The 22,562-nt window shown below is 36.5% G+C and overlaps 14 non-coding genes across 14 annotated transcripts; 10 read left to right on the top strand and 4 right to left on the bottom strand.

Annotated features, from left to right (window-relative positions):
• The first annotated feature begins 647 nt into the window (after positions 1–647).
• On the top strand, positions 648–720 carry trnav-aac (transfer RNA valine (anticodon AAC)). The gene has a single exon. It is a non-coding gene; the product is annotated as a tRNA-Val (tRNA).
• Positions 721–1,741: 1,021 nt separating this feature from the next.
• trnav-aac (transfer RNA valine (anticodon AAC)) lies at positions 1,742–1,814 on the top strand. The gene has a single exon. It is a non-coding gene; the product is annotated as a tRNA-Val (tRNA).
• Positions 1,815–2,835: 1,021 nt separating this feature from the next.
• Positions 2,836–2,908, top strand: trnav-aac (transfer RNA valine (anticodon AAC)). Its single transcript has one exon. It is a non-coding gene; the product is annotated as a tRNA-Val (tRNA).
• A 1,021-nt stretch (positions 2,909–3,929) lies between these two features.
• Positions 3,930–4,002, top strand: trnav-aac (transfer RNA valine (anticodon AAC)). Its single transcript has one exon. It is a non-coding gene; the product is annotated as a tRNA-Val (tRNA).
• A 1,186-nt stretch (positions 4,003–5,188) lies between these two features.
• trnav-aac (transfer RNA valine (anticodon AAC)) lies at positions 5,189–5,261 on the top strand. Its single transcript has one exon. It is a non-coding gene; the product is annotated as a tRNA-Val (tRNA).
• Positions 5,262–6,282: 1,021 nt separating this feature from the next.
• Positions 6,283–6,355, top strand: trnav-aac (transfer RNA valine (anticodon AAC)). The gene has a single exon. It is a non-coding gene; the product is annotated as a tRNA-Val (tRNA).
• Positions 6,356–9,341: 2,986 nt separating this feature from the next.
• Positions 9,342–9,414, top strand: trnav-aac (transfer RNA valine (anticodon AAC)). The gene has a single exon. It is a non-coding gene; the product is annotated as a tRNA-Val (tRNA).
• Positions 9,415–10,105: 691 nt separating this feature from the next.
• trnav-cac (transfer RNA valine (anticodon CAC)) lies at positions 10,106–10,178 on the bottom strand. Its single transcript has one exon. It is a non-coding gene; the product is annotated as a tRNA-Val (tRNA).
• A 2,256-nt stretch (positions 10,179–12,434) lies between these two features.
• trnav-aac (transfer RNA valine (anticodon AAC)) lies at positions 12,435–12,507 on the top strand. Its single transcript has one exon. It is a non-coding gene; the product is annotated as a tRNA-Val (tRNA).
• Positions 12,508–13,199: 692 nt separating this feature from the next.
• trnav-cac (transfer RNA valine (anticodon CAC)) lies at positions 13,200–13,272 on the bottom strand. The gene has a single exon. It is a non-coding gene; the product is annotated as a tRNA-Val (tRNA).
• A 1,760-nt stretch (positions 13,273–15,032) lies between these two features.
• trnav-cac (transfer RNA valine (anticodon CAC)) lies at positions 15,033–15,105 on the bottom strand. Its single transcript has one exon. It is a non-coding gene; the product is annotated as a tRNA-Val (tRNA).
• Positions 15,106–17,360: 2,255 nt separating this feature from the next.
• Positions 17,361–17,433, top strand: trnav-aac (transfer RNA valine (anticodon AAC)). Its single transcript has one exon. It is a non-coding gene; the product is annotated as a tRNA-Val (tRNA).
• A 688-nt stretch (positions 17,434–18,121) lies between these two features.
• trnav-cac (transfer RNA valine (anticodon CAC)) lies at positions 18,122–18,194 on the bottom strand. Its single transcript has one exon. It is a non-coding gene; the product is annotated as a tRNA-Val (tRNA).
• Positions 18,195–22,262: 4,068 nt separating this feature from the next.
• On the top strand, positions 22,263–22,335 carry trnav-aac (transfer RNA valine (anticodon AAC)). The gene has a single exon. It is a non-coding gene; the product is annotated as a tRNA-Val (tRNA).
• Positions 22,336–22,562: the final 227 nt, after the last annotated feature.

The raw sequence follows: 22,562 nt of genomic DNA, 5'->3' as shown, positions 1-22,562 counted from the left end.
TTTTGGTACTAAACAAACAGAGCTGTACTGACGGTTCGCCATCTTGCCCAGAAAAAGTCTAGTTCATCTAGCTAGCTGTGTAGCTCACATATGATAACACAATCCCTTCGTCAGAAGAGCACTGCTTATAAACAATTGTGAGGATTGTCTAAATGACCCGCTTAGTCACGGCCCCATTGTATAATCGCTTGTTAGTATAAATATGTTCTTACCTATTGAGTGAGTTAAGTAGGCAATGCTGTGGCCAAGTGTAGTGGCGAGTGTTGTCGGGGGCTTTCAGAAAAATCATTAGGCATATCATGGTCATGTTCAGGGCACATAACATAAAACATTTTAAAATGTTTTGCATGTGTTTCTTATTGGGCAATCTTCAGGTTGTCCCTCCCAGTTTCGACTTGTTTTGTTCCCAGCGTATATGACCCAGATGAACGTCATCAAAGTTGGTGTTCAATTCCCCGACGGAGAGGCCAGACATTTGCCCTTCCTTACTAGCGTTTAACCATTTTATTTATAAAAAATGTTTTGGTCATACTTACAATATGTTCTATTTCTATAGGGTCTAGTATCTCACCTGGCTATTAAGGGTAGTGGGGTTGTGGTCACAATCAATTGTGGTCACAATCAACAATTTGTCGCTACTTAAATTAGTTTCCGTAGTGTAGTGGTTATCACGTTCGCCTAACACGCGAAAGGTCCCCGGTTCGAGACCGGGCGGAAACACTTTTTCATGCCATTAGGTGGTTATCAATTAAAACTTCATATTGCCCTCCACATGCTGTTTCCACGTTTTTATTATGTTATTTTTTGTATTTATTTAACTATGCAAGTCAGTTAAGAACAAATTCTTATTTACAATGACTGCCCTACCAAAAGGCAAAAGGCCTCCTGCAGGGAATGGCCCTGGGATTAAAAACAAACAAACAATATATATAAGGGACAAAACACACATCACAACAAGAGGGACATACAACACTACATAAAGAGAGACCTAAAGACAACAACTTGACAAGGCAGCAAAAATGTTTTTTCATACTTCCCAGGTGAATAAGGAAAAGTTATGTAAAATGTAACAAATTAAAACTTTATTTTTTACATTTTGGTACTAAACAAACAGAGCTGTACTGACGGTTCGCCATCTTGCCCAGAAAAAGTCTAGTTCATCTAGCTAGCTGTGTAGCTCACATATGATAACACAATCCCTTCGTCAGAAGAGCACTGCTTATAAACAATTGTGAGGATTGTCTAAATGACCCGCTTAGTCACGGCCCCATTGTATAATCGCTTGTTAGTATAAATATGTTCTTACCTATTGAGTGAGTTAAGTAGGCAATGCTGTGGCCAAGTGTAGTGGCGAGTGTTGTCGGGGGCTTTCAGAAAAATCATTAGGCATATCATGGTCATGTTCAGGGCACATAACATAAAACATTTTAAAATGTTTTGCATGTGTTTCTTATTGGGCAATCTTCAGGTTGTCCCTCCCAGTTTCGACTTGTTTTGTTCCCAGCGTATATGACCCAGATGAACGTCATCAAAGTTGGTGTTCAATTCCCCGACGGAGAGGCCAGACATTTGCCCTTCCTTACTAGCGTTTAACCATTTTATTTATAAAAAATGTTTTGGTCATACTTACAATATGTTCTATTTCTATAGGGTCTAGTATCTCACCTGGCTATTAAGGGTAGTGGGGTTGTGGTCACAATCAATTGTGGTCACAATCAACAATTTGTCACTACTTAAATTAGTTTACGTAGTGTAGTGGTTATCACGTTCGCCTAACACGCGAAAGGTCCCCGGTTCGAGACCGGGCGGAAACACTTTTTCATGCCATTAGGTGGTTATCAATTAAAACTTCATATTGCCCTCCACATGCTGTTTCCACGTTTTTATTATGTTATTTTTTGTATTTATTTAACTATGCAAGTCAGTTAAGAACAAATTCTTATTTACAATGACTGCCCTACCAAAAGGCAAAAGGCCTCCTGCAGGGAATGGCCCTGGGATTAAAAACAAACAAACAATATATATAAGGGACAAAACACACATCACAACAAGAGGGACATACAACACTACATAAAGAGAGACCTAAAGACAACAACTTGACAAGGCAGCAAAAATGTTTTTTCATACTTCCCAGGTGAATAAGGAAAAGTTATGTAAAATGTAACAAATTAAAACTTTATTTTTTACATTTTGGTACTAAACAAACAGAGCTGTACTGACGGTTCGCCATCTTGCCCAGAAAAAGTCTAGTTCATCTAGCTAGCTGTGTAGCTCACATATGATAACACAATCCCTTCGTCAGAAGAGCACTGCTTATAAACAATTGTGAGGATTGTCTAAATGACCCGCTTAGTCACGGCCCCATTGTATAATCGCTTGTTAGTATAAATATGTTCTTACCTATTGAGTGAGTTAAGTAGGCAATGCTGTGGCCAAGTGTAGTGGCGAGTGTTGTCGGGGGCTTTCAGAAAAATCATTAGGCATATCATGGTCATGTTCAGGGCACATAACATAAAACATTTTAAAATGTTTTGCATGTGTTTCTTATTGGGCAATCTTCAGGTTGTCCCTCCCAGTTTCGACTTGTTTTGTTCCCAGCGTATATGACCCAGATGAACGTCATCAAAGTTGGTGTTCAATTCCCCGACGGAGAGGCCAGACATTTGCCCTTCCTTACTAGCGTTTAACCATTTTATTTATAAAAAATGTTTTGGTCATACTTACAATATGTTCTATTTCTATAGGGTCTAGTATCTCACCTGGCTATTAAGGGTAGTGGGGTTGTGGTCACAATCAATTGTGGTCACAATCAACAATTTGTCGCTACTTAAATTAGTTTCCGTAGTGTAGTGGTTATCACGTTCGCCTAACACGCGAAAGGTCCCCGTTTCGAGACCGGGCGGAAACACTTTTTCATGCCATTAGGTGGTTATCAATTAAAACTTCATATTGCCCTCCACATGCTGTTTCCACGTTTTTATTATGTTATTTTTTGTATTTATTTAACTATGCAAGTCAGTTAAGAACAAATTCTTATTTACAATGACTGCCCTACCAAAAGGCAAAAGGCCTCCTGCAGGGAATGGCCCTGGGATTAAAAACAAACAAACAATATATATAAGGGACAAAACACACATCACAACAAGAGGGACATACAACACTACATAAAGAGAGACCTAAAGACAACAACTTGACAAGGCAGCAAAAATGTTTTTTCATACTTCCCAGGTGAATAAGGAAAAGTTATGTAAAATGTAACAAATTAAAACTTTATTTTTTACATTTTGGTACTAAACAAACAGAGCTGTACTGACGGTTCGCCATCTTGCCCAGAAAAAGTCTAGTTCATCTAGCTAGCTGTGTAGCTCACATATGATAACACAATCCCTTCGTCAGAAGAGCACTGCTTATAAACAATTGTGAGGATTGTCTAAATGACCCGCTTAGTCACGGCCCCATTGTATAATCGCTTGTTAGTATAAATATGTTCTTACCTATTGAGTGAGTTAAGTAGGCAATGCTGTGGCCAAGTGTAGTGGCGAGTGTTGTCGGGGGCTTTCAGAAAAATCATTAGGCATATCATGGTCATGTTCAGGGCACATAACATAAAACATTTTAAAATGTTTTGCATGTGTTTCTTATTGGGCAATCTTCAGGTTGTCCCTCCCAGTTTCGACTTGTTTTGTTCCCAGCGTATATGACCCAGATGAACGTCATCAAAGTTGGTGTTCAATTCCCCGACGGAGAGGCCAGACATTTGCCCTTCCTTACTAGCGTTTAACCATTTTATTTATAAAAAATGTTTTGGTCATACTTACAATATGTTCTATTTCTATAGGGTCTAGTATCTCACCTGGCTATTAAGGGTAGTGGGGTTGTGGTCACAATCAATTGTGGTCACAATCAACAATTTGTCGCTACTTAAATTAGTTTCCGTAGTGTAGTGGTTATCACGTTCGCCTAACACGCGAAAGGTCCCCGGTTCGAGACCGGGCGGAAACACTTTTTCATGCCATTAGGTGGTTATCAATTAAAACTTCATATTGCCCTCCACATGCTGTTTCCACGTTTTTATTATGTTATTTTTTGTATTTATTTAACTATGCAAGTCAGTTAAGAACAAATTCTTATTTACAATGACTGCCCTACCAAAAGGCAAAAGGCCTCCTGCAGGGAATGGCCCTGGGATTAAAAACAAACAAACAATATATATAAGGGACAAAACACACATCACAACAAGAGGGACATACAACACTACATAAAGAGAGACCTAAAGACAACAACTTGACAAGGCAGCAAAAATGTTTTTTCATACTTCCCAGGTGAATAAGGAAAAGTTATGTAAAATGTAACAAATTAAAACTTTATTTTTTACATTTTGGTACTAAACAAACAGAGCTGTACTGACGGTTCGCCATCTTGCCCAGAAAAAGTCTAGTTCATCTAGCTAGCTGTGTAGCTCACATATGATAACACAATCCCTTCGTCAGAAGAGCACTGCTTATAAACAATTGTGAGGATTGTCTAAATGACCCGCTTAGTCACGGCCCCATTGTATAATCGCTTGTTAGTATAAATATGTTCTTACCTATTGAGTGAGTTAAGTAGGCAATGCTGTGGCCAAGTGTAGTGGCGAGTGTTGTCGGGGGCTTTCAGAAAAATCATTAGGCATATCATGGTCATGTTCAGGGCACATAACATAAAACATTTTAAAATGTTTTGCATGTGTTTCTTATTGGGCAATCTTCAGGTTGTCCCTCCCAGTTTCGACTTGTTTTGTTCCCAGCGTATATGACCCAGATGAACGTCATCAAAGTTGTTGAAGGACACCGAACCTGCAATAGTAGCCAAAATTGTAATCATATTCAGTTGTGGTTTTGTTTGTAGGTTACACCTCAATATCAATGTAACCTGAAAGGCTTCGGAACTGGCCGATTTAATGCCAGTCCACTCAACCATGTCTGTATCCATGCCTGTCACACTGGTGTTCAATTCCCCGACGGAGAGGCCAGACATTTGCCCTTCCTTACTAGCGTTTAACCATTTTATTTATAAAAAATGTTTTGGTCATACTTACAATATGTTCTATTTCTATAGGGTCTAGTATCTCACCTGGCTATTAAGGGTAGTGGGGTTGTGGTCACAATCAATTGTGGTCACAATCAACAATTTGTCACTACTTAAATTAGTTTACGTAGTGTAGTGGTTATCACGTTCGCCTAACACGCGAAAGGTCCCCGGTTCGAGACCGGGCGGAAACACTTTTTCATGCCATTAGGTGGTTATCAATTAAAACTTCATATTGCCCTCCACATGCTGTTTCCACGTTTTTATTATGTTATTTTTTGTATTTATTTAACTATGCAAGTCAGTTAAGAACAAATTCTTATTTACAATGACTGCCCTACCAAAAGGCAAAAGGCCTCCTGCAGGGAATGGCCCTGGGATTAAAAACAAACAAACAATATATATAAGGGACAAAACACACATCACAACAAGAGGGACATACAACACTACATAAAGAGAGACCTAAAGACAACAACTTGACAAGGCAGCAAAAATGTTTTTTCATACTTCCCAGGTGAATAAGGAAAAGTTATGTAAAATGTAACAAATTAAAACTTTATTTTTTACATTTTGGTACTAAACAAACAGAGCTGTACTGACGGTTCGCCATCTTGCCCAGAAAAAGTCTAGTTCATCTAGCTAGCTGTGTAGCTCACATATGATAACACAATCCCTTCGTCAGAAGAGCACTGCTTATAAACAATTGTGAGGATTGTCTAAATGACCCGCTTAGTCACGGCCCCATTGTATAATCGCTTGTTAGTATAAATATGTTCTTACCTATTGAGTGAGTTAAGTAGGCAATGCTGTGGCCAAGTGTAGTGGCGAGTGTTGTCGGGGGCTTTCAGAAAAATCATTAGGCATATCATGGTCATGTTCAGGGCACATAACATAAAACATTTTAAAATGTTTTGCATGTGTTTCTTATTGGGCAATCTTCAGGTTGTCCCTCCCAGTTTCGACTTGTTTTGTTCCCAGCGTATATGACCCAGATGAACGTCATCAAAGTTGGTGTTCAATTCCCCGACGGAGAGGCCAGACATTTGCCCTTCCTTACTAGCGTTTAACCATTTTATTTATAAAAAATGTTTTGGTCATACCTACAATATGTTCTATTTCTATAGGGTCTAGTATCTCACCTGGCTATTAAGGGTAGTGGGGTTGTGGTCACAATCAATTGTGGTCACAATCAACAATTTGTCGCTACTTAAATTAGTTTCCGTAGTGTAGTGGTTATCACGTTCGCCTAACACGTGAAAGGTCCCCGGTTCGAGACCGGGCGGAAACATTTTTTCATGCCATTAGGTGGTTATCAATTAAAACTTCATATTGCCCTCCACATGCTGTTTCCACGTTTTTATTATGTTATTTTTTGTATTTATTTAACTATGCAAGTCAGTTAAGAACAAATTCTTATTTACAATGACTGCCCTACCAAAAGGCAAAAGGCCTCCTGCAGGGAATGGCCCTGGGATTAAAAACAAACAAACAATATGTATAAGGGACAAAACACACATCACAACAAGAGGGACATACAACACTACATAAAGAGAGACCTAAAGACAACAACTTGACAAGGCAGCAACACATGACAACACAACATAACAACAACAATTTTCTGCCAGTAGCTTGCAGGGTAAACATCAGCTAAAAGTCCATCGGAAAATGCGCCCTTCTGCTGCTTGACTGGGCCCACAAAGGATGGGGAAATGAACCTAAACCACTCATACTTGTCAATTGTAGTTATTATAGTTATATATATATATATATGACAAAAATATAACATTTATGGTGGCCAATATTGAGAGATATCACGAGGCTACCCTCACGTGAGCATCTAGTCGCATTTTGTGACCCTTTGACATTGCGAGTTACATTTTTAATTGGCCGCATCGGTGAAAGCTGCCATTTCTAGCTCTTCACATCACTAATGATTTTGTTGAAAATGTAATAAATATAATTCGACTGGTCAAAAAAATTGTTTCCGCCCGGTTTCGAACCGGGGACCTTTCGCGTGTGAGGCGAACGTGATAACCACTACACTACGGACCACAACCCCACTACCCTTAATAGCGTTTCACTTTCAGAGCTTGTCGCAGAACACATTTTTTATGCTATTGTTAAATTGACCTCCTAAAAAGTCATTCGGTGCCACCATTAAATAAAAATATATGTAAATTATACTGTATCTTTGTTTTTTTCACTTTTCACTGGACCACCCCTCATTTTGAATGACTGTCAACTACAATTTTTGTTAAATAAATGAGAAAAATTCATTTCTGTAAAATGTTATGGTTTTCTCTTATAGACTGAGCTTCTTTCTGCATTTTTAAAACAATAACATATTCATGTTTAAAAAAACAATTCAAATAACACTGGTTGTACCCAATTATCATTGCCGGTCACACCGCATGAGTATTTTGTTAAGGTGTAATGTTTTAGACAGATCTCTCTCTATTTCCCTCTTAATCAAACACACACACATTACAGGTAAACATGGTTTCTTATTCAACAACAACGATGCCTTTAATGCTTCGTGAAATATCACAAAAGTGACTCAAATGAGTATCACACAGAAACATTTCATCATGAACATAACAATGAACTTCTAAAAACAGGATTAAAATTGTGCATTATGATGAATTCTTCAAACAATGTTAAAAATAGTATTAAGAATCATTGTAATAAATGAATATTAAAGATACTGAAATACAGTAATTTAATATTCAAACATTAAAATATAAAATGCATAAAAAAGTGTTATTCTCCATTACAATTTTAAGAAAAAGTCAAATGTTTGTGCAATATCTTCTAAAAACATTAATCTCCACATTGCGTGGACAATAAAGTTTTTATATTTCTAATATTAAAACATAAACAGATGTGATTAAGTTTGTGCAGTACAGTGCAAGATTAAAAATGAGAATTAAAAAAGTTTGTGTAAACAATTCATGAGATTCAAATATTAAAGACAAAGAAATTATAACTTTGTAGAAAAAGTTGTAACACAAACTCATTGAAGCTGAAAATAATACAACTTGGATTCTTAAAACAGTGTGTTTGATGTTGTTGCACTAGTGTGACATGAAAGTAGCCCAGTCTGTGTCAGACAGCCGAGATGCTCTTGAGCTGAAGGGCTCGGGTTCACTGATCATTGAATTCACATCTCCTTCATAGTAGAAGGTAATGTCTGGCACAGTTAAGAACAAATTCTTATTTACAATGACTGCCCTACCAAAAGGCAAAAGGCCTCCTGCAGGGAATGGCCCTGGGATTAAAAACAAACAAACAATATATATAAGGGACAAAACACACATCACAACAAGAGGGACATACAACACTACATAAAGAGAGACCTAAAGACAACAACTTGACAAGGCAGCAAAAATGTTTTTTCATACTTCCCAGGTGAATAAGGAAAAGTTATGTAAAATGTAACAAATTAAAACTTTATTTTTTACATTTTGGTACTAAACAAACAGAGCTGTACTGACGGTTCGCCATCTTGCCCAGAAAAAGTCTAGTTCATCTAGCTAGCTGTGTAGCTCACATATGATAACACAATCCCTTCGTCAGAAGAGCACTGCTTATAAACAATTGTGAGGATTGTCTAAATGACCCGCTTAGTCACGGCCCCATTGTATAATCGCTTGTTAGTATAAATATGTTCTTACCTATTGAGTGAGTTAAGTAGGCAATGCTGTGGCCAAGTGTAGTGGCGAGTGTTGTCGGGGGCTTTCAGAAAAATCATTAGGCATATCATGGTCATGTTCAGGGCACATAACATAAAACATTTTAAAATGTTTTGCATGTGTTTCTTATTGGGCAATCTTCAGGTTGTCCCTCCCAGTTTCGACTTGTTTTGTTCCCAGCGTATATGACCCAGATGAACGTCATCAAAGTTGTTGAAGGACACCGAACCTGCAATAGTAGCCAAAATTGTAATCATATTCAGTTGTGGTTTTGTTTGTAGGTTACACCTCAATATCAATGTAACCTGAAAGGCTTCGGAACTGGCCGATTTAATGCCAGTCCACTCAACCATGTCTGTATCCATGCCTGTCACACTGGTGTTCAATTCTCCGACGGAGAGGCCAGACATTTGCCCTTCCTTACTAGCGTTTAACCATTTTATTTATAAAAAATGTTTTGGTCATACTTACAATATGTTCTATTTCTATAGGGTCTAGTATCTCACCTGGCTATTAAGGGTAGTGGGGTTGTGGTCACAATCAATTGTGGTCACAATCAACAATTTGTCGCTACTTAAATTAGTTTCCGTAGTGTAGTGGTTATCACGTTCGCCTAACACGCGAAAGGTCCCCGGTTCGAGACCGGGCGGAAATACTTTTTCATGCCATTAGGTGGTTATCAATTAAAACTTCATATTGCCCTCCACATGCTGTTTCCACGTTTTTATTATGTTATTTTTTGTATTTATTTAACTATGCAAGTCAGTTAAGAACAAATTCTTATTTACAATGACTGCCCTACCAAAAGGCAAAAGGCCTCCTGCAGGGAATGGCCCTGGGATTAAAAACAAACAAACAATATATATAAGGGACAAAACACACATCACAACAAGAGGGACATACAACACTACATAAAGAGAGACCTAAAGACAACAACTTGACAAGGCAGCAACACATGACAACACAACATAACAACAACAATTTTCTGCCAGTAGCTTGCAGGGTAAACATCAGCTAAAAGTCCATCGGAAAATGCGCCCTTCTGCTGCTTGACTGGGCCCACAAAGGATGTGGAAATGAACCTAAACCACTCATACTTGTCAATTGTAGTTATTATAGTTATATATATATATATATGACAAAAATATAACATTTATGGTGGCCAATATTGAGAGATATCACGAGGCTACCCTCACGTGAGCATCTAGTCGCATTTTGTGACCCTTTGACATTGCGAGTTACATTTTTAATTGGCCGCATCGGTGAAAGCTGCCATTTCTAGCTCTTCACATCACTAATGATTTTGTTGAAAATGTAATAAATATAATTCGACTGGTCAAAAAAATTGTTTCCGCCCGGTTTCGAACCGGGGACCTTTCGCGTGTGAGGCGAACGTGATAACCACTACACTACGGAAACTGATTTAAGTAGCGACAAATAATGATTGTGACCACAACCCCACTACCCTTAATAGCGTTTCACTTTCAGAGCTTGTCGCAGAACACATTTTTTATGCTATTGTTAAATTGACCTCCTAAAAAGTCATTCGGTGCCACCATTAAATAAAAATATATGTAAATTATACTGTATCTTTGTTTTTTTCACTTTTCACTGGACCACCCCTCATTTTGAATGACTGTCAACTACAATTTTTGTTAAATAAATGAGAAAAATTCATTTCTGTAAAATGTTATGGTTTTCTCTTATAGACTGAGCTTCTTTCTGCATTTTTAAAACAATAACATATTCATGTTTAAAAAAACAATTCAAATAACACTGGTTGTACCGAATTATCATTGCCGGTCACACCGCATGAGTATTTTGTTAAGGTGTAATGTTTTAGACAGATCTCTCTCTATTTCCCTCTTAATCAAACACACACACATTACAGGTAAACATGGTTTCTTATTCAACAACAACGATGCCTTTAATGCTTCGTGAAATATCACAAAAGTGACTCAAATGAGTATCACACAGAAACATTTCATCATGAACATAACAATGAACTTCTAAAAACAGGATTAAAATTGTGCATTATGATGAATTCTTCAAACAATGTTAAAAATAGTATTAAGAATCATTGTAATAAATGAATATTAAAGATACTGAAATACAGTAATTTAATATTCAAACATTAAAATATAAAATGCATAAAAAAGTGTTATTCTCCATTACAATTTTAAGAAAAAGTCAAATGTTTGTGCAATATCTTCTAAAAACATTAATCTCCACATTGCGTGGACAATAAAGTTTTTATATTTCTAATATTAAAACATAAACAGATGTGATTAAGTTTGTGCAGTACAGTGCAAGATTAAAAATGAGAATTAAAAAAGTTTGTGTAAACAATTCATGAGATTCAAATATTAAAGACAAAGAAATTATAACTTTGTAGAAAAAGTTGTAACACAAACTCATTGAAGCTGAAAATAATACAACTTGGATTCTTAAAACAGTGTGTTTGATGTTGTTGCACTAGTGTGACATGAAAGTAGCCCAGTCTGTGTCAGACAGCCGAGATGCTCTTGAGCTGAAGGACTCGGGTTCACTGATCATTGAATTCACATCTCCTTCATAGTAGAAGGTAATGTCTGGCACAGTTAAGAACAAATTCTTATTTACAATGACTGCCCTACCAAAAGGCAAAAGGCCTCCTGCAGGGAATGGCCCTGGGATTAAAAACAAACAAACAATATATATAAGGGACAAAACACACATCACAACAAGAGGGACATACAACACTACATAAAGAGAGACCTAAAGACAACAACTTGACAAGGCAGCAAAAATGTTTTTTCATACTTCCCAGGTGAATAAGGAAAAGTTATGTAAAATGTAACAAATTAAAACTTTATTTTTTACATTTTGGTACTAAACAAACAGAGCTGTACTGACGGTTCGCCATCTTGCCCAGAAAAAGTCTAGTTCATCTAGCTAGCTGTGTAGCTCACATATGATAACACAATCCCTTCGTCAGAAGAGCACTGCTTATAAACAATTGTGAGGATTGTCTAAATGACCCGCTTAGTCACGGCCCCATTGTATAATCGCTTGTTAGTATAAATATGTTCTTACCTATTGAGTGAGTTAAGTAGGCAATGCTGTGGCCAAGTGTAGTGGCGAGTGTTGTCGGGGGCTTTCAGAAAAATCATTAGGCATATCATGGTCATGTTCAGGGCACATAACATAAAACATTTTAAAATGTTTTGCATGTGTTTCTTATTGGGCAATCTTCAGGTTGTCCCTCCCAGTTTCGACTTGTTTTGTTCCCAGCGTATATGACCCAGATGAACGTCATCAAAGTTGTTGAAGGACACCGAACCTGCAATAGTAGCCAAAATTGTAATCATATTCAGTTGTGGTTTTGTTTGTAGGTTACACCTCAATATCAATGTAACCTGAAAGGCTTCGGAACTGGCCGATTTAATGCCAGTCCACTCAACCATGTCTGTATCCATGCCTGTCACACTGGTGTTCAATTCCCCGACGGAGAGGCCAGACATTTGCCCTTCCTTACTAGCGTTTAACCATTTTATTTATAAAAAATGTTTTGGTCATACTTACAATATGTTCTATTTCTATAGGGTCTAGTATCTCACCTGGCTATTAAGGGTAGTGGGGTTGTGGTCACAATCAATTGTGGTCACAATCAACAATTTGTCACTACTTAAATTAGTTTCCGTAGTGTAGTGGTTATCACGTTTGCCTAACACGCGAAAGGTCCCCGGTTCGAGACCGGGCGGAAACACTTTTCATGCCATTAGGTGGTTATCAATTAAAACTTCATATTGCCCTCCACATGCTGTTTCCACGTTTTTATTATGTTATTTTTTGTATTTATTTAACTATGCAAGTCAGTTAAGAACAAATTCTTATTTACAATGACTGCCCTACCAAAAGGCAAAAGGCCTCCTGCAGGGAATGGCCCTGGGATTAAAAACAAACAAACAATATATATAAGGGACAAAACACACATCACAACAAGAGGGACATACAACACTACATAAAGAGAGACCTAAAGACAACAACTTGACAAGGCAGCAACACATGACAACACAACATAACAACAACAATTTTCTGCCAGTAGCTTGCAGGGTAAACATCAGCTAAAAGTCCATCGGAAAATGCGCCCTTCTGCTGCTTGACTGGGCCCACAAAGGATGGGGAAATGAACCTAAACCACTCATACTTGTCAATTGTAGTTATTATAGTTATATATATATATATATATGACAAAAATATAACATTTATGGTGGCCAATATTGAGAGATATCACGAGGCTACCCTCACGTGAGCATCTAGTCGCATTTTGTGACCCTTTGACATTGCGAGTTACATTTTTAATTGGCCGCATCGGTGAAAGCTGCCATTTCTAGCTCTTCACATCACTAATGATTTTGTTGAAAATGTAATAAATATAATTCGACTGGTCAAAAAAATTGTTTCCGCCCGGTTTCGAACCGGGGACCTTTCGCGTGTGAGGCGAACGTGATAACCACTACACTACGGAAACTGATTTAAGTAGCGACAAATAATGATTGTGACCACAACCCCACTACCCTTAATAGCGTTTCACTTTCAGAGCTTGTCGCAGAACACATTTTTTATGCTATTGTTAAATTGACCTCCTAAAAAGTCATTCGGTGCCACCATTAAATAAAAATATATGTAAATTATACTGTATCTTTGTTTTTTCACTTTTCACTGGACCACCCCTCATTTTGAATGACTGTCAACTACAATTTTTGTTAAATAAATGAGAAAAATTCATTTCTGTAAAATGTTATGGTTTTCTCTTATAGACTGAGCTTCTTTCTGCATTTTTAAAACAATAACATATTCATGTTTAAAAAAACAATTCAAATAACACTGGTTGTACCGAATTATCATTGCCGGTCACACCGCATGAGTATTTTGTTAAGGTGTAATGTTTTAGACAGATCTCTCTCTATTTCCCTCTTAATCAAACACACACACATTACAGGTAAACATGGTTTCTTATTCAACAACAACGATGCCTTTAATGCTTCGTGAAATATCACAAAAGTGACTCAAATGAGTATCACACAGAAACATTTCATCATGAACATAACAATGAACTTCTAAAAACAGGATTAAAATTGTGCATTATGATGAATTCTTCAAACAATGTTAAAAATAGTATTAAGAATCATTGTAATAAATGAATATTAAAGATACTGAAATACAGTAATTTAATATTCAAACATTAAAATATAAAATGCATAAAAAAGTGTTATTCTCCATTACAATTTTAAGAAAAAGTCAAATGTTTGTGCAATATCTTCTAAAAACATTAATCTCCACATTGCGTGGACAATAAAGTTTTTATATTTCTAATATTAAAACATAAACAGATGTGATTATGTTTGTGCAGTACAGTGCAAGATTAAAAATAAGAATTAAAAAAGTTTGTGTAAACAATTCATGAGATTCAAATATTAAAGACAAAGAAATTATAACTTTGTAGAAAAAGTTGTAACACAAACTCATTGAAGCTGAAAATAATACAACTTGGATTCTTAAAACAGTGTGTTTGATGTTGTTGCACTAGTGTGACATGAAAGTAGCCCAGTCTGTGTCAGACAGCCGAGATGCTCTTGAGCTGAAGGGCTCGGGTTCACTGATCATTGAATTCACATCTCCTTCATAGTAGAAGGTAATGTCTGGCACAGTTAAGAACAAATTCTTATTTACAATGACTGCCCTACCAAAAGGCAAAAGGCCTCCTGCAGGGAATGGCCCTGGGATTAAAAACAAACAAACAATATATATAAGGGACAAAACACACATCACAACAAGAGGGACATACAACACTACATAAAGAGAGACCTAAAGACAACAACTTGACAAGGCAGCAACACATGACAACACAACATAACAACAACAATTTTCTGCCAGTAGCTTGCAGGGTAAACATCAGCTAAAAGTCCATCGGAAAATGCGCCCTTCTGCTGCTTGACTGGGCCCACAAAGGATGTGGAAATGAACCTAAACCACTCATACTTGTCAATTGTAGTTATTATAGTTATATATATATATATATGACAAAAATATAACATTTATGGTGGCCAATATTGAGAGATATCACGAGGCTACCCTCACGTGAGCATCTAGTCGCATTTTGTGACCCTTTGACATTGCGAGTTACATTTTTAATTGGCCGCATCGGTGAAAGCTGCCATTTCTAGCTCTTCACATCACTAATGATTTTGTTGAAAATGTAATAAATATAATTCGACTGGTCAAAAAAATTGTTTCCGCCCGGTTTCGAACCGGGGACCTTTCGCGTGTGAAGCGAACGTGATAACCACTACACTACGGAAACTGATTTAAGTAGCGACAAATAATGATTGTGACCACAACCCCACTACCCTTAATAGCGTTTCACTTTCAGAGCTTGTCGCAGAACACATTTTTTATGCTATTGTTAAATTGACCTCCTAAAAAGTCATTCGGTGCCACCATTAAATAAAAATATATGTAAATTATACTGTATCTTTGTTTTTTCACTTTTCACTGGACCACCCCTCATTTTGAATGACTGTCAACTACAATTTTTGTTAAATAAATGAGAAAAATTCATTTCTGTAAAATGTTATGGTTTTCTCTTATAGACTGAGCTTCTTTCTGCATTTTTAAAACAATAACATATTCATGTTTAAAAAAACAATTCAAATAACACTGGTTGTACCGAATTATCATTGCCGGTCACACCGCATGAGTATTTTGTTAAGGTGTAATGTTTTAGACAGATCTCTCTCTATTTCCCTCTTAATCAAACACACACACATTACAGGTAAACATGGTTTCTTATTCAACAACAACGATGCCTTTAATGCTTCGTGAAATATCACAAAAGTGACTCAAATGAGTATCACACAGAAACATTTCATCATGAACATAACAATGAACTTCTAAAAACAGGATTAAAATTGTGCATTATGATGAATTCTTCAAACAATGTTAAAAATAGTATTAAGAATCATTGTAATAAATGAATATTAAAGATACTGAAATACAGTAATTTAATATTCAAACATTAAAATATAAAATGCATAAAAAAGTGTTATTCTCCATTACAATTTTAAGAAAAAGTCAAATGTTTGTGCAATATCTTCTAAAAACATTAATCTCCACATTGCGTGGACAATAAAGTTTTTATATTTCTAATATTAAAACATAAACAGATGTGATTAAGTTTGTGCAGTACAGTGCAAGATTAAAAATGAGAATTAAAAAAGTTTGTGTAAACAATTCATGAGATTCAAATATTAAAGACAAAGAAATTATAACTTTGTAGAAAAAGTTGTAACACAAACTCATTGAAGCTGAAAATAATACAACTTGGATTCTTAAAACAGTGTGTTTGATGTTGTTGCACTAGTGTGACATGAAAGTAGCCCAGTCTGTGTCAGACAGCCGAGATGCTCTTGAGCTGAAGGGCTCGGGTTCACTGATCATTGAATTCACATCTCCTTCATAGTAGAAGGTAATGTCTGGCACAGTTAAGAACAAATTCTTATTTACAATGACTGCCCTACCAAAAGGCAAAAGGCCTCCTGCAGGGAATGGCCCTGGGATTAAAAACAAACAAACAATATATATAAGGGACAAAACACACATCACAACAAGAGGGACATACAACACTACATAAAGAGAGACCTAAAGACAACAACTTGACAAGGCAGCAAAAATGTTTTTTCATACTTCCCAGGTGAATAAGGAAAAGTTATGTAAAATGTAACAAATTAAAACTTTATTTTTTACATTTTGGTACTAAACAAACAGAGCTGTACTGACGGTTCGCCATCTTGCCCAGAAAAAGTCTAGTTCATCTAGCTAGCTGTGTAGCTCACATATGATAACACAATCCCTTCGTCAGAAGAGCACTGCTTATAAACAATTGTGAGGATTGTCTAAATGACCCGCTTAGTCACGGCCCCATTGTATAATCGCTTGTTAGTATAAATATGTTCTTACCTATTGAGTGAGTTAAGTAGGCAATGCTGTGGCCAAGTGTAGTGGCGAGTGTTGTCGGGGGCTTTCAGAAAAATCATTAGGCATATCATGGTCATGTTCAGGGCACATAACATAAAACATTTTAAAATGTTTTGCATGTGTTTCTTATTGGGCAATCTTCAGGTTGTCCCTCCCAGTTTCGACTTGTTTTGTTCCCAGCGTATATGACCCAGATGAACGTCATCAAAGTTGTTGAAGGACACCGAACCTGCAATAGTAGCCAAAATTGTAATCATATTCAGTTGTGGTTTTGTTTGTAGGTTACACCTCAATATCAATGTAACCTGAAAGGCTTCGGAACTGGCCGATTTAATGCCAGTCCACTCAACCATGTCTGTATCCATGCCTGTCACACTGGTGTTCAATTCCCCGACGGAGAGGCCAGACATTTGCCCTTCCTTACTAGCGTTTAACCATTTTATTTATAAAAAATGTTTTGGTCATACTTACAATATGTTCTATTTCTATAGGGTCTAGTATCTCACCTGGCTATTAAGGGTAGTGGGGTTGTGGTCACAATCAATTGTGGTCACAATCAACAATTTGTCACTACTTAAATTAGTTTCCGTAGTGTAGTGGTTATCACGTTTGCCTAACACGCGAAAGGTCCCCGGTTCGAGACCGGGCGGAAACACTTTTCATGCCATTAGGTGGTTATCAATTAAAACTTCATATTGCCCTCCACATGCTGTTTCCACGTTTTTATTATGTTATTTTTTGTATTTATTTAACTATGCAAGTCAGTTAAGAACAAATTCTTATTTACAATGACTGCCCTACCAAAAGGCAAAAGGCCTCCTGCAGGGAATGGCCCTGGGATTAAAAACAAACAAACAATATATATAAGGGACAAAACACACATCACAACAAGAGGGACATACAACACTACATAAAGAGAGACCTAAAGACAACAACTTGACAAGGCAGCAACACATGACAACACAACATAACAACAACAATTTTCTGCCAGTAGCTTGCAGGGTAAACATCAGCTAAAAGTCCATCGGAAAATGCGCCCTTCTGCTGCTTGACTGGGCCCACAAAGGATGGGGAAATGAACCTAAACCACTCATACTTGTCAATTGTAGTTATTATAGTTATATATATATATATGACAAAAATATAACATTTATGGTGGCCAATATTGAGAGATATCACGAGGCTACCCTCACGTGAGCATCTAGTCGCATTTTGTGACCCTTTGACATTGCGAGTTACATTTTTAATTGGCCGCATCGGTGAAAGCTGCCATTTCTAGCTCTTCACATCACTAATGATTTTGTTGAAAATGTAATAAATATAATTCGACTGGTCAAAAAAATTGTTTCCGCCCGGTTTCGAACCGGGGACCTTTCGCGTGTGAGGCGAACGTGATAACCACTACACTACGGAAACTGATTTAAGTAGCGACAAATAATGATTGTGACCACAACCCCACTACCCTTAATAGCGTTTCACTTTCAGAGCTTGTCGCAGAACACATTTTTTATGCTATTGTTAAATTGACCTCCTAAAAAGTCATTCGGTGCCACCATTAAATAAAAATATATGTAAATTATACTGTATCTTTGTTTTTTCACTTTTCACTGGACCACCCCTCATTTTGAATGACTGTCAACTACAATTTTTGTTAAATAAATGATAAATGTTATGGTTTTCTCTTATAGACTGAGCTTCTTTCTGCATTTTTAAAACAATAACATATTCATGTTTAAAAAAACAATTCAAATAACACTGGTTGTACCGAATTATCATTGCCGGTCACACCGCATGAGTATTTTGTTAAGGTGTAATGTTTTAGACAGATCTCTCTCTATTTCCCTCTTAATCAAACACACACACATTACAGGTAAACATGGTTTCTTATTCAACAACAACGATGCCTTTAATGCTTCGTGAAATATCACAAAAGTGACTCAAATGAGTATCACACAGAAACATTTCATCATGAACATAACAATGAACTTCTAAAAACAGGATTAAAATTGTGCATTATGATGAATTCTTCAAACAATGTTAAAAATAGTATTAAGAATCATTGTAATAAATGAATATTAAAGATACTGAAATACAGTAATTTAATATTCAAACATTAAAATATAAAATGCATAAAAAAGTGTTATTCTCCATTACAATTTTAAGAAAAAGTCAAATGTTTGTGCAATATCTTCTAAAAACATTAATCTCCACATTGCGTGGACAATAAAGTTTTTATATTTCTAATATTAAAACATAAACAGATGTGATTATGTTTGTGCAGTACAGTGCAAGATTAAAAATAAGAATTAAAAAAGTTTGTGTAAACAATTCATGAGATTCAAATATTAAAGACAAAGAAATTATAACTTTGTAGAAAAAGTTGTAACACAAACTCATTGAAGCTGAAAATAATACAACTTGGATTCTTAAAACAGTGTGTTTGATGTTGTTGCACTAGTGTGACATGAAAGTAGCCCAGTCTGTGTCAGACAGCCGAGATGCTCTTGAGCTGAAGGGCTCGGGTTCACTGATCATTGAATTCACATCTCCTTCATAGTAGAAGGTAATGTCTGGCACAGTTAAGAACAAATTCTTATTTACAATGACTGCCCTACCAAAAGGCAAAAGGCCTCCTGCAGGGAATGGCCCTGGGATTAAAAACAAACAAACAATATATATAAGGGACAAAACACACATCACAACAAGAGGGACATACAACACTACATAAAGAGAGACCTAAAGACAACAACTTGACAAGGCAGCAACACATGACAACACAACATAACAACAACAATTTTCTGCCAGTAGCTTGCAGGGTAAACATCAGCTAAAAGTCCATCGGAAAATGCGCCCTTCTGCTGCTTGACTGGGCCCACAAAGGATGTGGAAATGAACCTAAACCACTCATACTTGTCAATTGTAGTTATTATAGTTATATATATATATATGACAAAAATATAACATTTATGGTGGCCAATATTGAGAGATATCACGAGGCTACCCTCACGTGAGCATCTAGTCGCATTTTGTGACCCTTTGACATTGCGAGTTACATTTTTAATTGGCCGCATCGGTGAAAGCTGCCATTTCTAGCTCTTCACATCACTAATGATTTTGTTGAAAATGTAATAAATATAATTCGACTGGTCAAAAAAATTGTTTCGCCCGGTTTCGAACCGGGGACCTTTCGCGTGTGAGGCGAACGTGATAACCACTACACTACGGAAACTGATTTAAGTAGCGACAAATAATGATTGTGACCACAACCCCACTACCCTTAATAGCGTTTCACTTTCAGAGCTTGTCGCAGAACACATTTTTTATGCTATTGTTAAATTGACCTCCTAAAAAGTCATTCGGTGCCACCATTAAATAAAAATATATGTAAATTATACTGTATCTTTGTTTTTTCACTTTTCACTGGACCACCCCTCATTTTGAATGACTGTCAACTACAATTTTTGTTAAATAAATGAGAAAAATTCATTTCTGTAAAATGTTATGGTTTTCTCTTATAGACTGAGCTTCTTTCTGCATTTTTAAAACAATAACATATTCATGTTTAAAAAAACAATTCAAATAACACTGGTTGTACCCAATTATCATTGCCGGTCACACCGCATGAGTATTTTGTTAAGGTGTAATGTTTTAGACAGATCTCTCTCTATTTCCCTCTTAATCAAACACACACACATTACAGGTAAACATGGTTTCTTATTCAACAACAACGATGCCTTTAATGCTTCGTGAAATATCACAAAAGTGACTCAAATGAGTATCACACAGAAACATTTCATCATGAACATAACAATGAACTTCTAAAAACAGGATTAAAATTGTGCATTATGATGAATTCTTCAAACAATGTTAAAAATAGTATTAAGAATCATTGTAATAAATGAATATTAAAGATACTGAAATACAGTAATTTAATATTCAAACATTAAAATATAAAATGCATAAAAAAGTGTTATTCTCCATTACAATTTTAAGAAAAAGTCAAATGTTTGTGCAATATCTTCTAAAAACATTAATCTCCACATTGCGTGGACAATAAAGTTTTTATATTTCTAATATTAAAACATAAACAGATGTGATTAAGTTTGTGCAGTACAGTGCAAGATTAAAAATGAGAATTAAAAAAGTTTGTGTAAACAATTCATGAGATTCAAATATTAAAGACAAAGAAATTATAACTTTGTAGAAAAAGTTGTAACACAAACTCATTGAAGCTGAAAATAATACAACTTGGATTCTTAAAACAGTGTGTTTGATGTTGTTGCACTAGTGTGACATGAAAGTAGCCCAGTCTGTGTCAGACAGCCGAGATGCTCTTGAGCTGAAGGGCTCGGGTTCACTGATCATTGAATTCACATCTCCTTCATAGTAGAAGGTAATGTCTGGCACAGTTAAGAACAAATTCTTATTTACAATGACTGCCCTACCAAAAGGCAAAAGGCCTCCTGCAGGGAATGGCCCTGGGATTAAAAACAAACAAACAATATATATAAGGGACAAAACACACATCACAACAAGAGGGACATACAACACTACATAAAGAGAGACCTAAAGACAACAACTTGACAAGGCAGCAAAAATGTTTTTTCATACTTCCCAGGTGAATAAGGAAAAGTTATGTAAAATGTAACAAATTAAAACTTTATTTTTTACATTTTGGTACTAAACAAACAGAGCTGTACTGACGGTTCGCCATCTTGCCCAGAAAAAGTCTAGTTCATCTAGCTAGCTGTGTAGCTCACATATGATAACACAATCCCTTCGTCAGAAGAGCACTGCTTATAAACAATTGTGAGGATTGTCTAAATGACCCGCTTAGTCACGGCCCCATTGTATAATCGCTTGTTAGTATAAATATGTTCTTACCTATTGAGTGAGTTAAGTAGGCAATGCTGTGGCCAAGTGTAGTGGCGAGTGTTGTCGGGGGCTTTCAGAAAAATCATTAGGCATATCATGGTCATGTTCAGGGCACATAACATAAAACATTTTAAAATGTTTTGCATGTGTTTCTTATTGGGCAATCTTCAGGTTGTCCCTCCCAGTTTCGACTTGTTTTGTTCCCAGCGTATATGACCCAGATGAACGTCATCAAAGTTGTTGAAGGACACCGAACCTGCAATAGTAGCCAAAATTGTAATCATATTCAGTTGTGGTTTTGTTTGTAGGTTACACCTCAATATCAATGTAACCTGAAAGGCTTCGGAACTGCCCGATTTAATGCCAGTCCACTCAACCATGTCTGTATCCATGCCTGTCACACTGGTGTTCAATTCCCCGACGGAGAGGCCAGACATTTGCCCTTCCTTACTAGCGTTTAACCATTTTATTTATAAAAAATGTTTTGGTCATACTTACAATATGTTCTATTTCTATAGGGTCTAGTATCTCACCTGGCTATTAAGGGTAGTGGGGTTGTGGTCACAATCAATTGTGGTCACAATCAACAATTTGTCACTACTTAAATTAGTTTCCGTAGTGTAGTGGTTATCACGTTTGCCTAACACGCGAAAGGTCCCCGGTTCGAGACCGGGCGGAATCACTTTTCATGCCATTAGGTGGTTATCAATTAAAACTTCATATTGCCCTCCACATGCTGTTTCCACGTTTTTATTATGTTATTTTTTGTATTTATTTAACTATGCAAGTCAGTTAAGAACAAATTCTTATTTACAATGACTGCCCTACCAAAAGGCAAAAGGCCTCCTGCAGGGAATGGCCCTGGGATTAAAAACAAACAAACAATATATATAAGGGACAAAACACACA

The sequence above is a fragment of the Oncorhynchus kisutch genome, linkage group LG22 (assembly GCF_002021735.2).
Source record: "Oncorhynchus kisutch isolate 150728-3 linkage group LG22, Okis_V2, whole genome shotgun sequence".
NCBI classification, from domain to species: domain Eukaryota; kingdom Metazoa; phylum Chordata; class Actinopteri; order Salmoniformes; family Salmonidae; genus Oncorhynchus; species Oncorhynchus kisutch.
The sequence above is the reverse complement of the archived record's forward strand: the minus strand, read 5'-3'. Positions and strand labels throughout refer to the sequence as shown.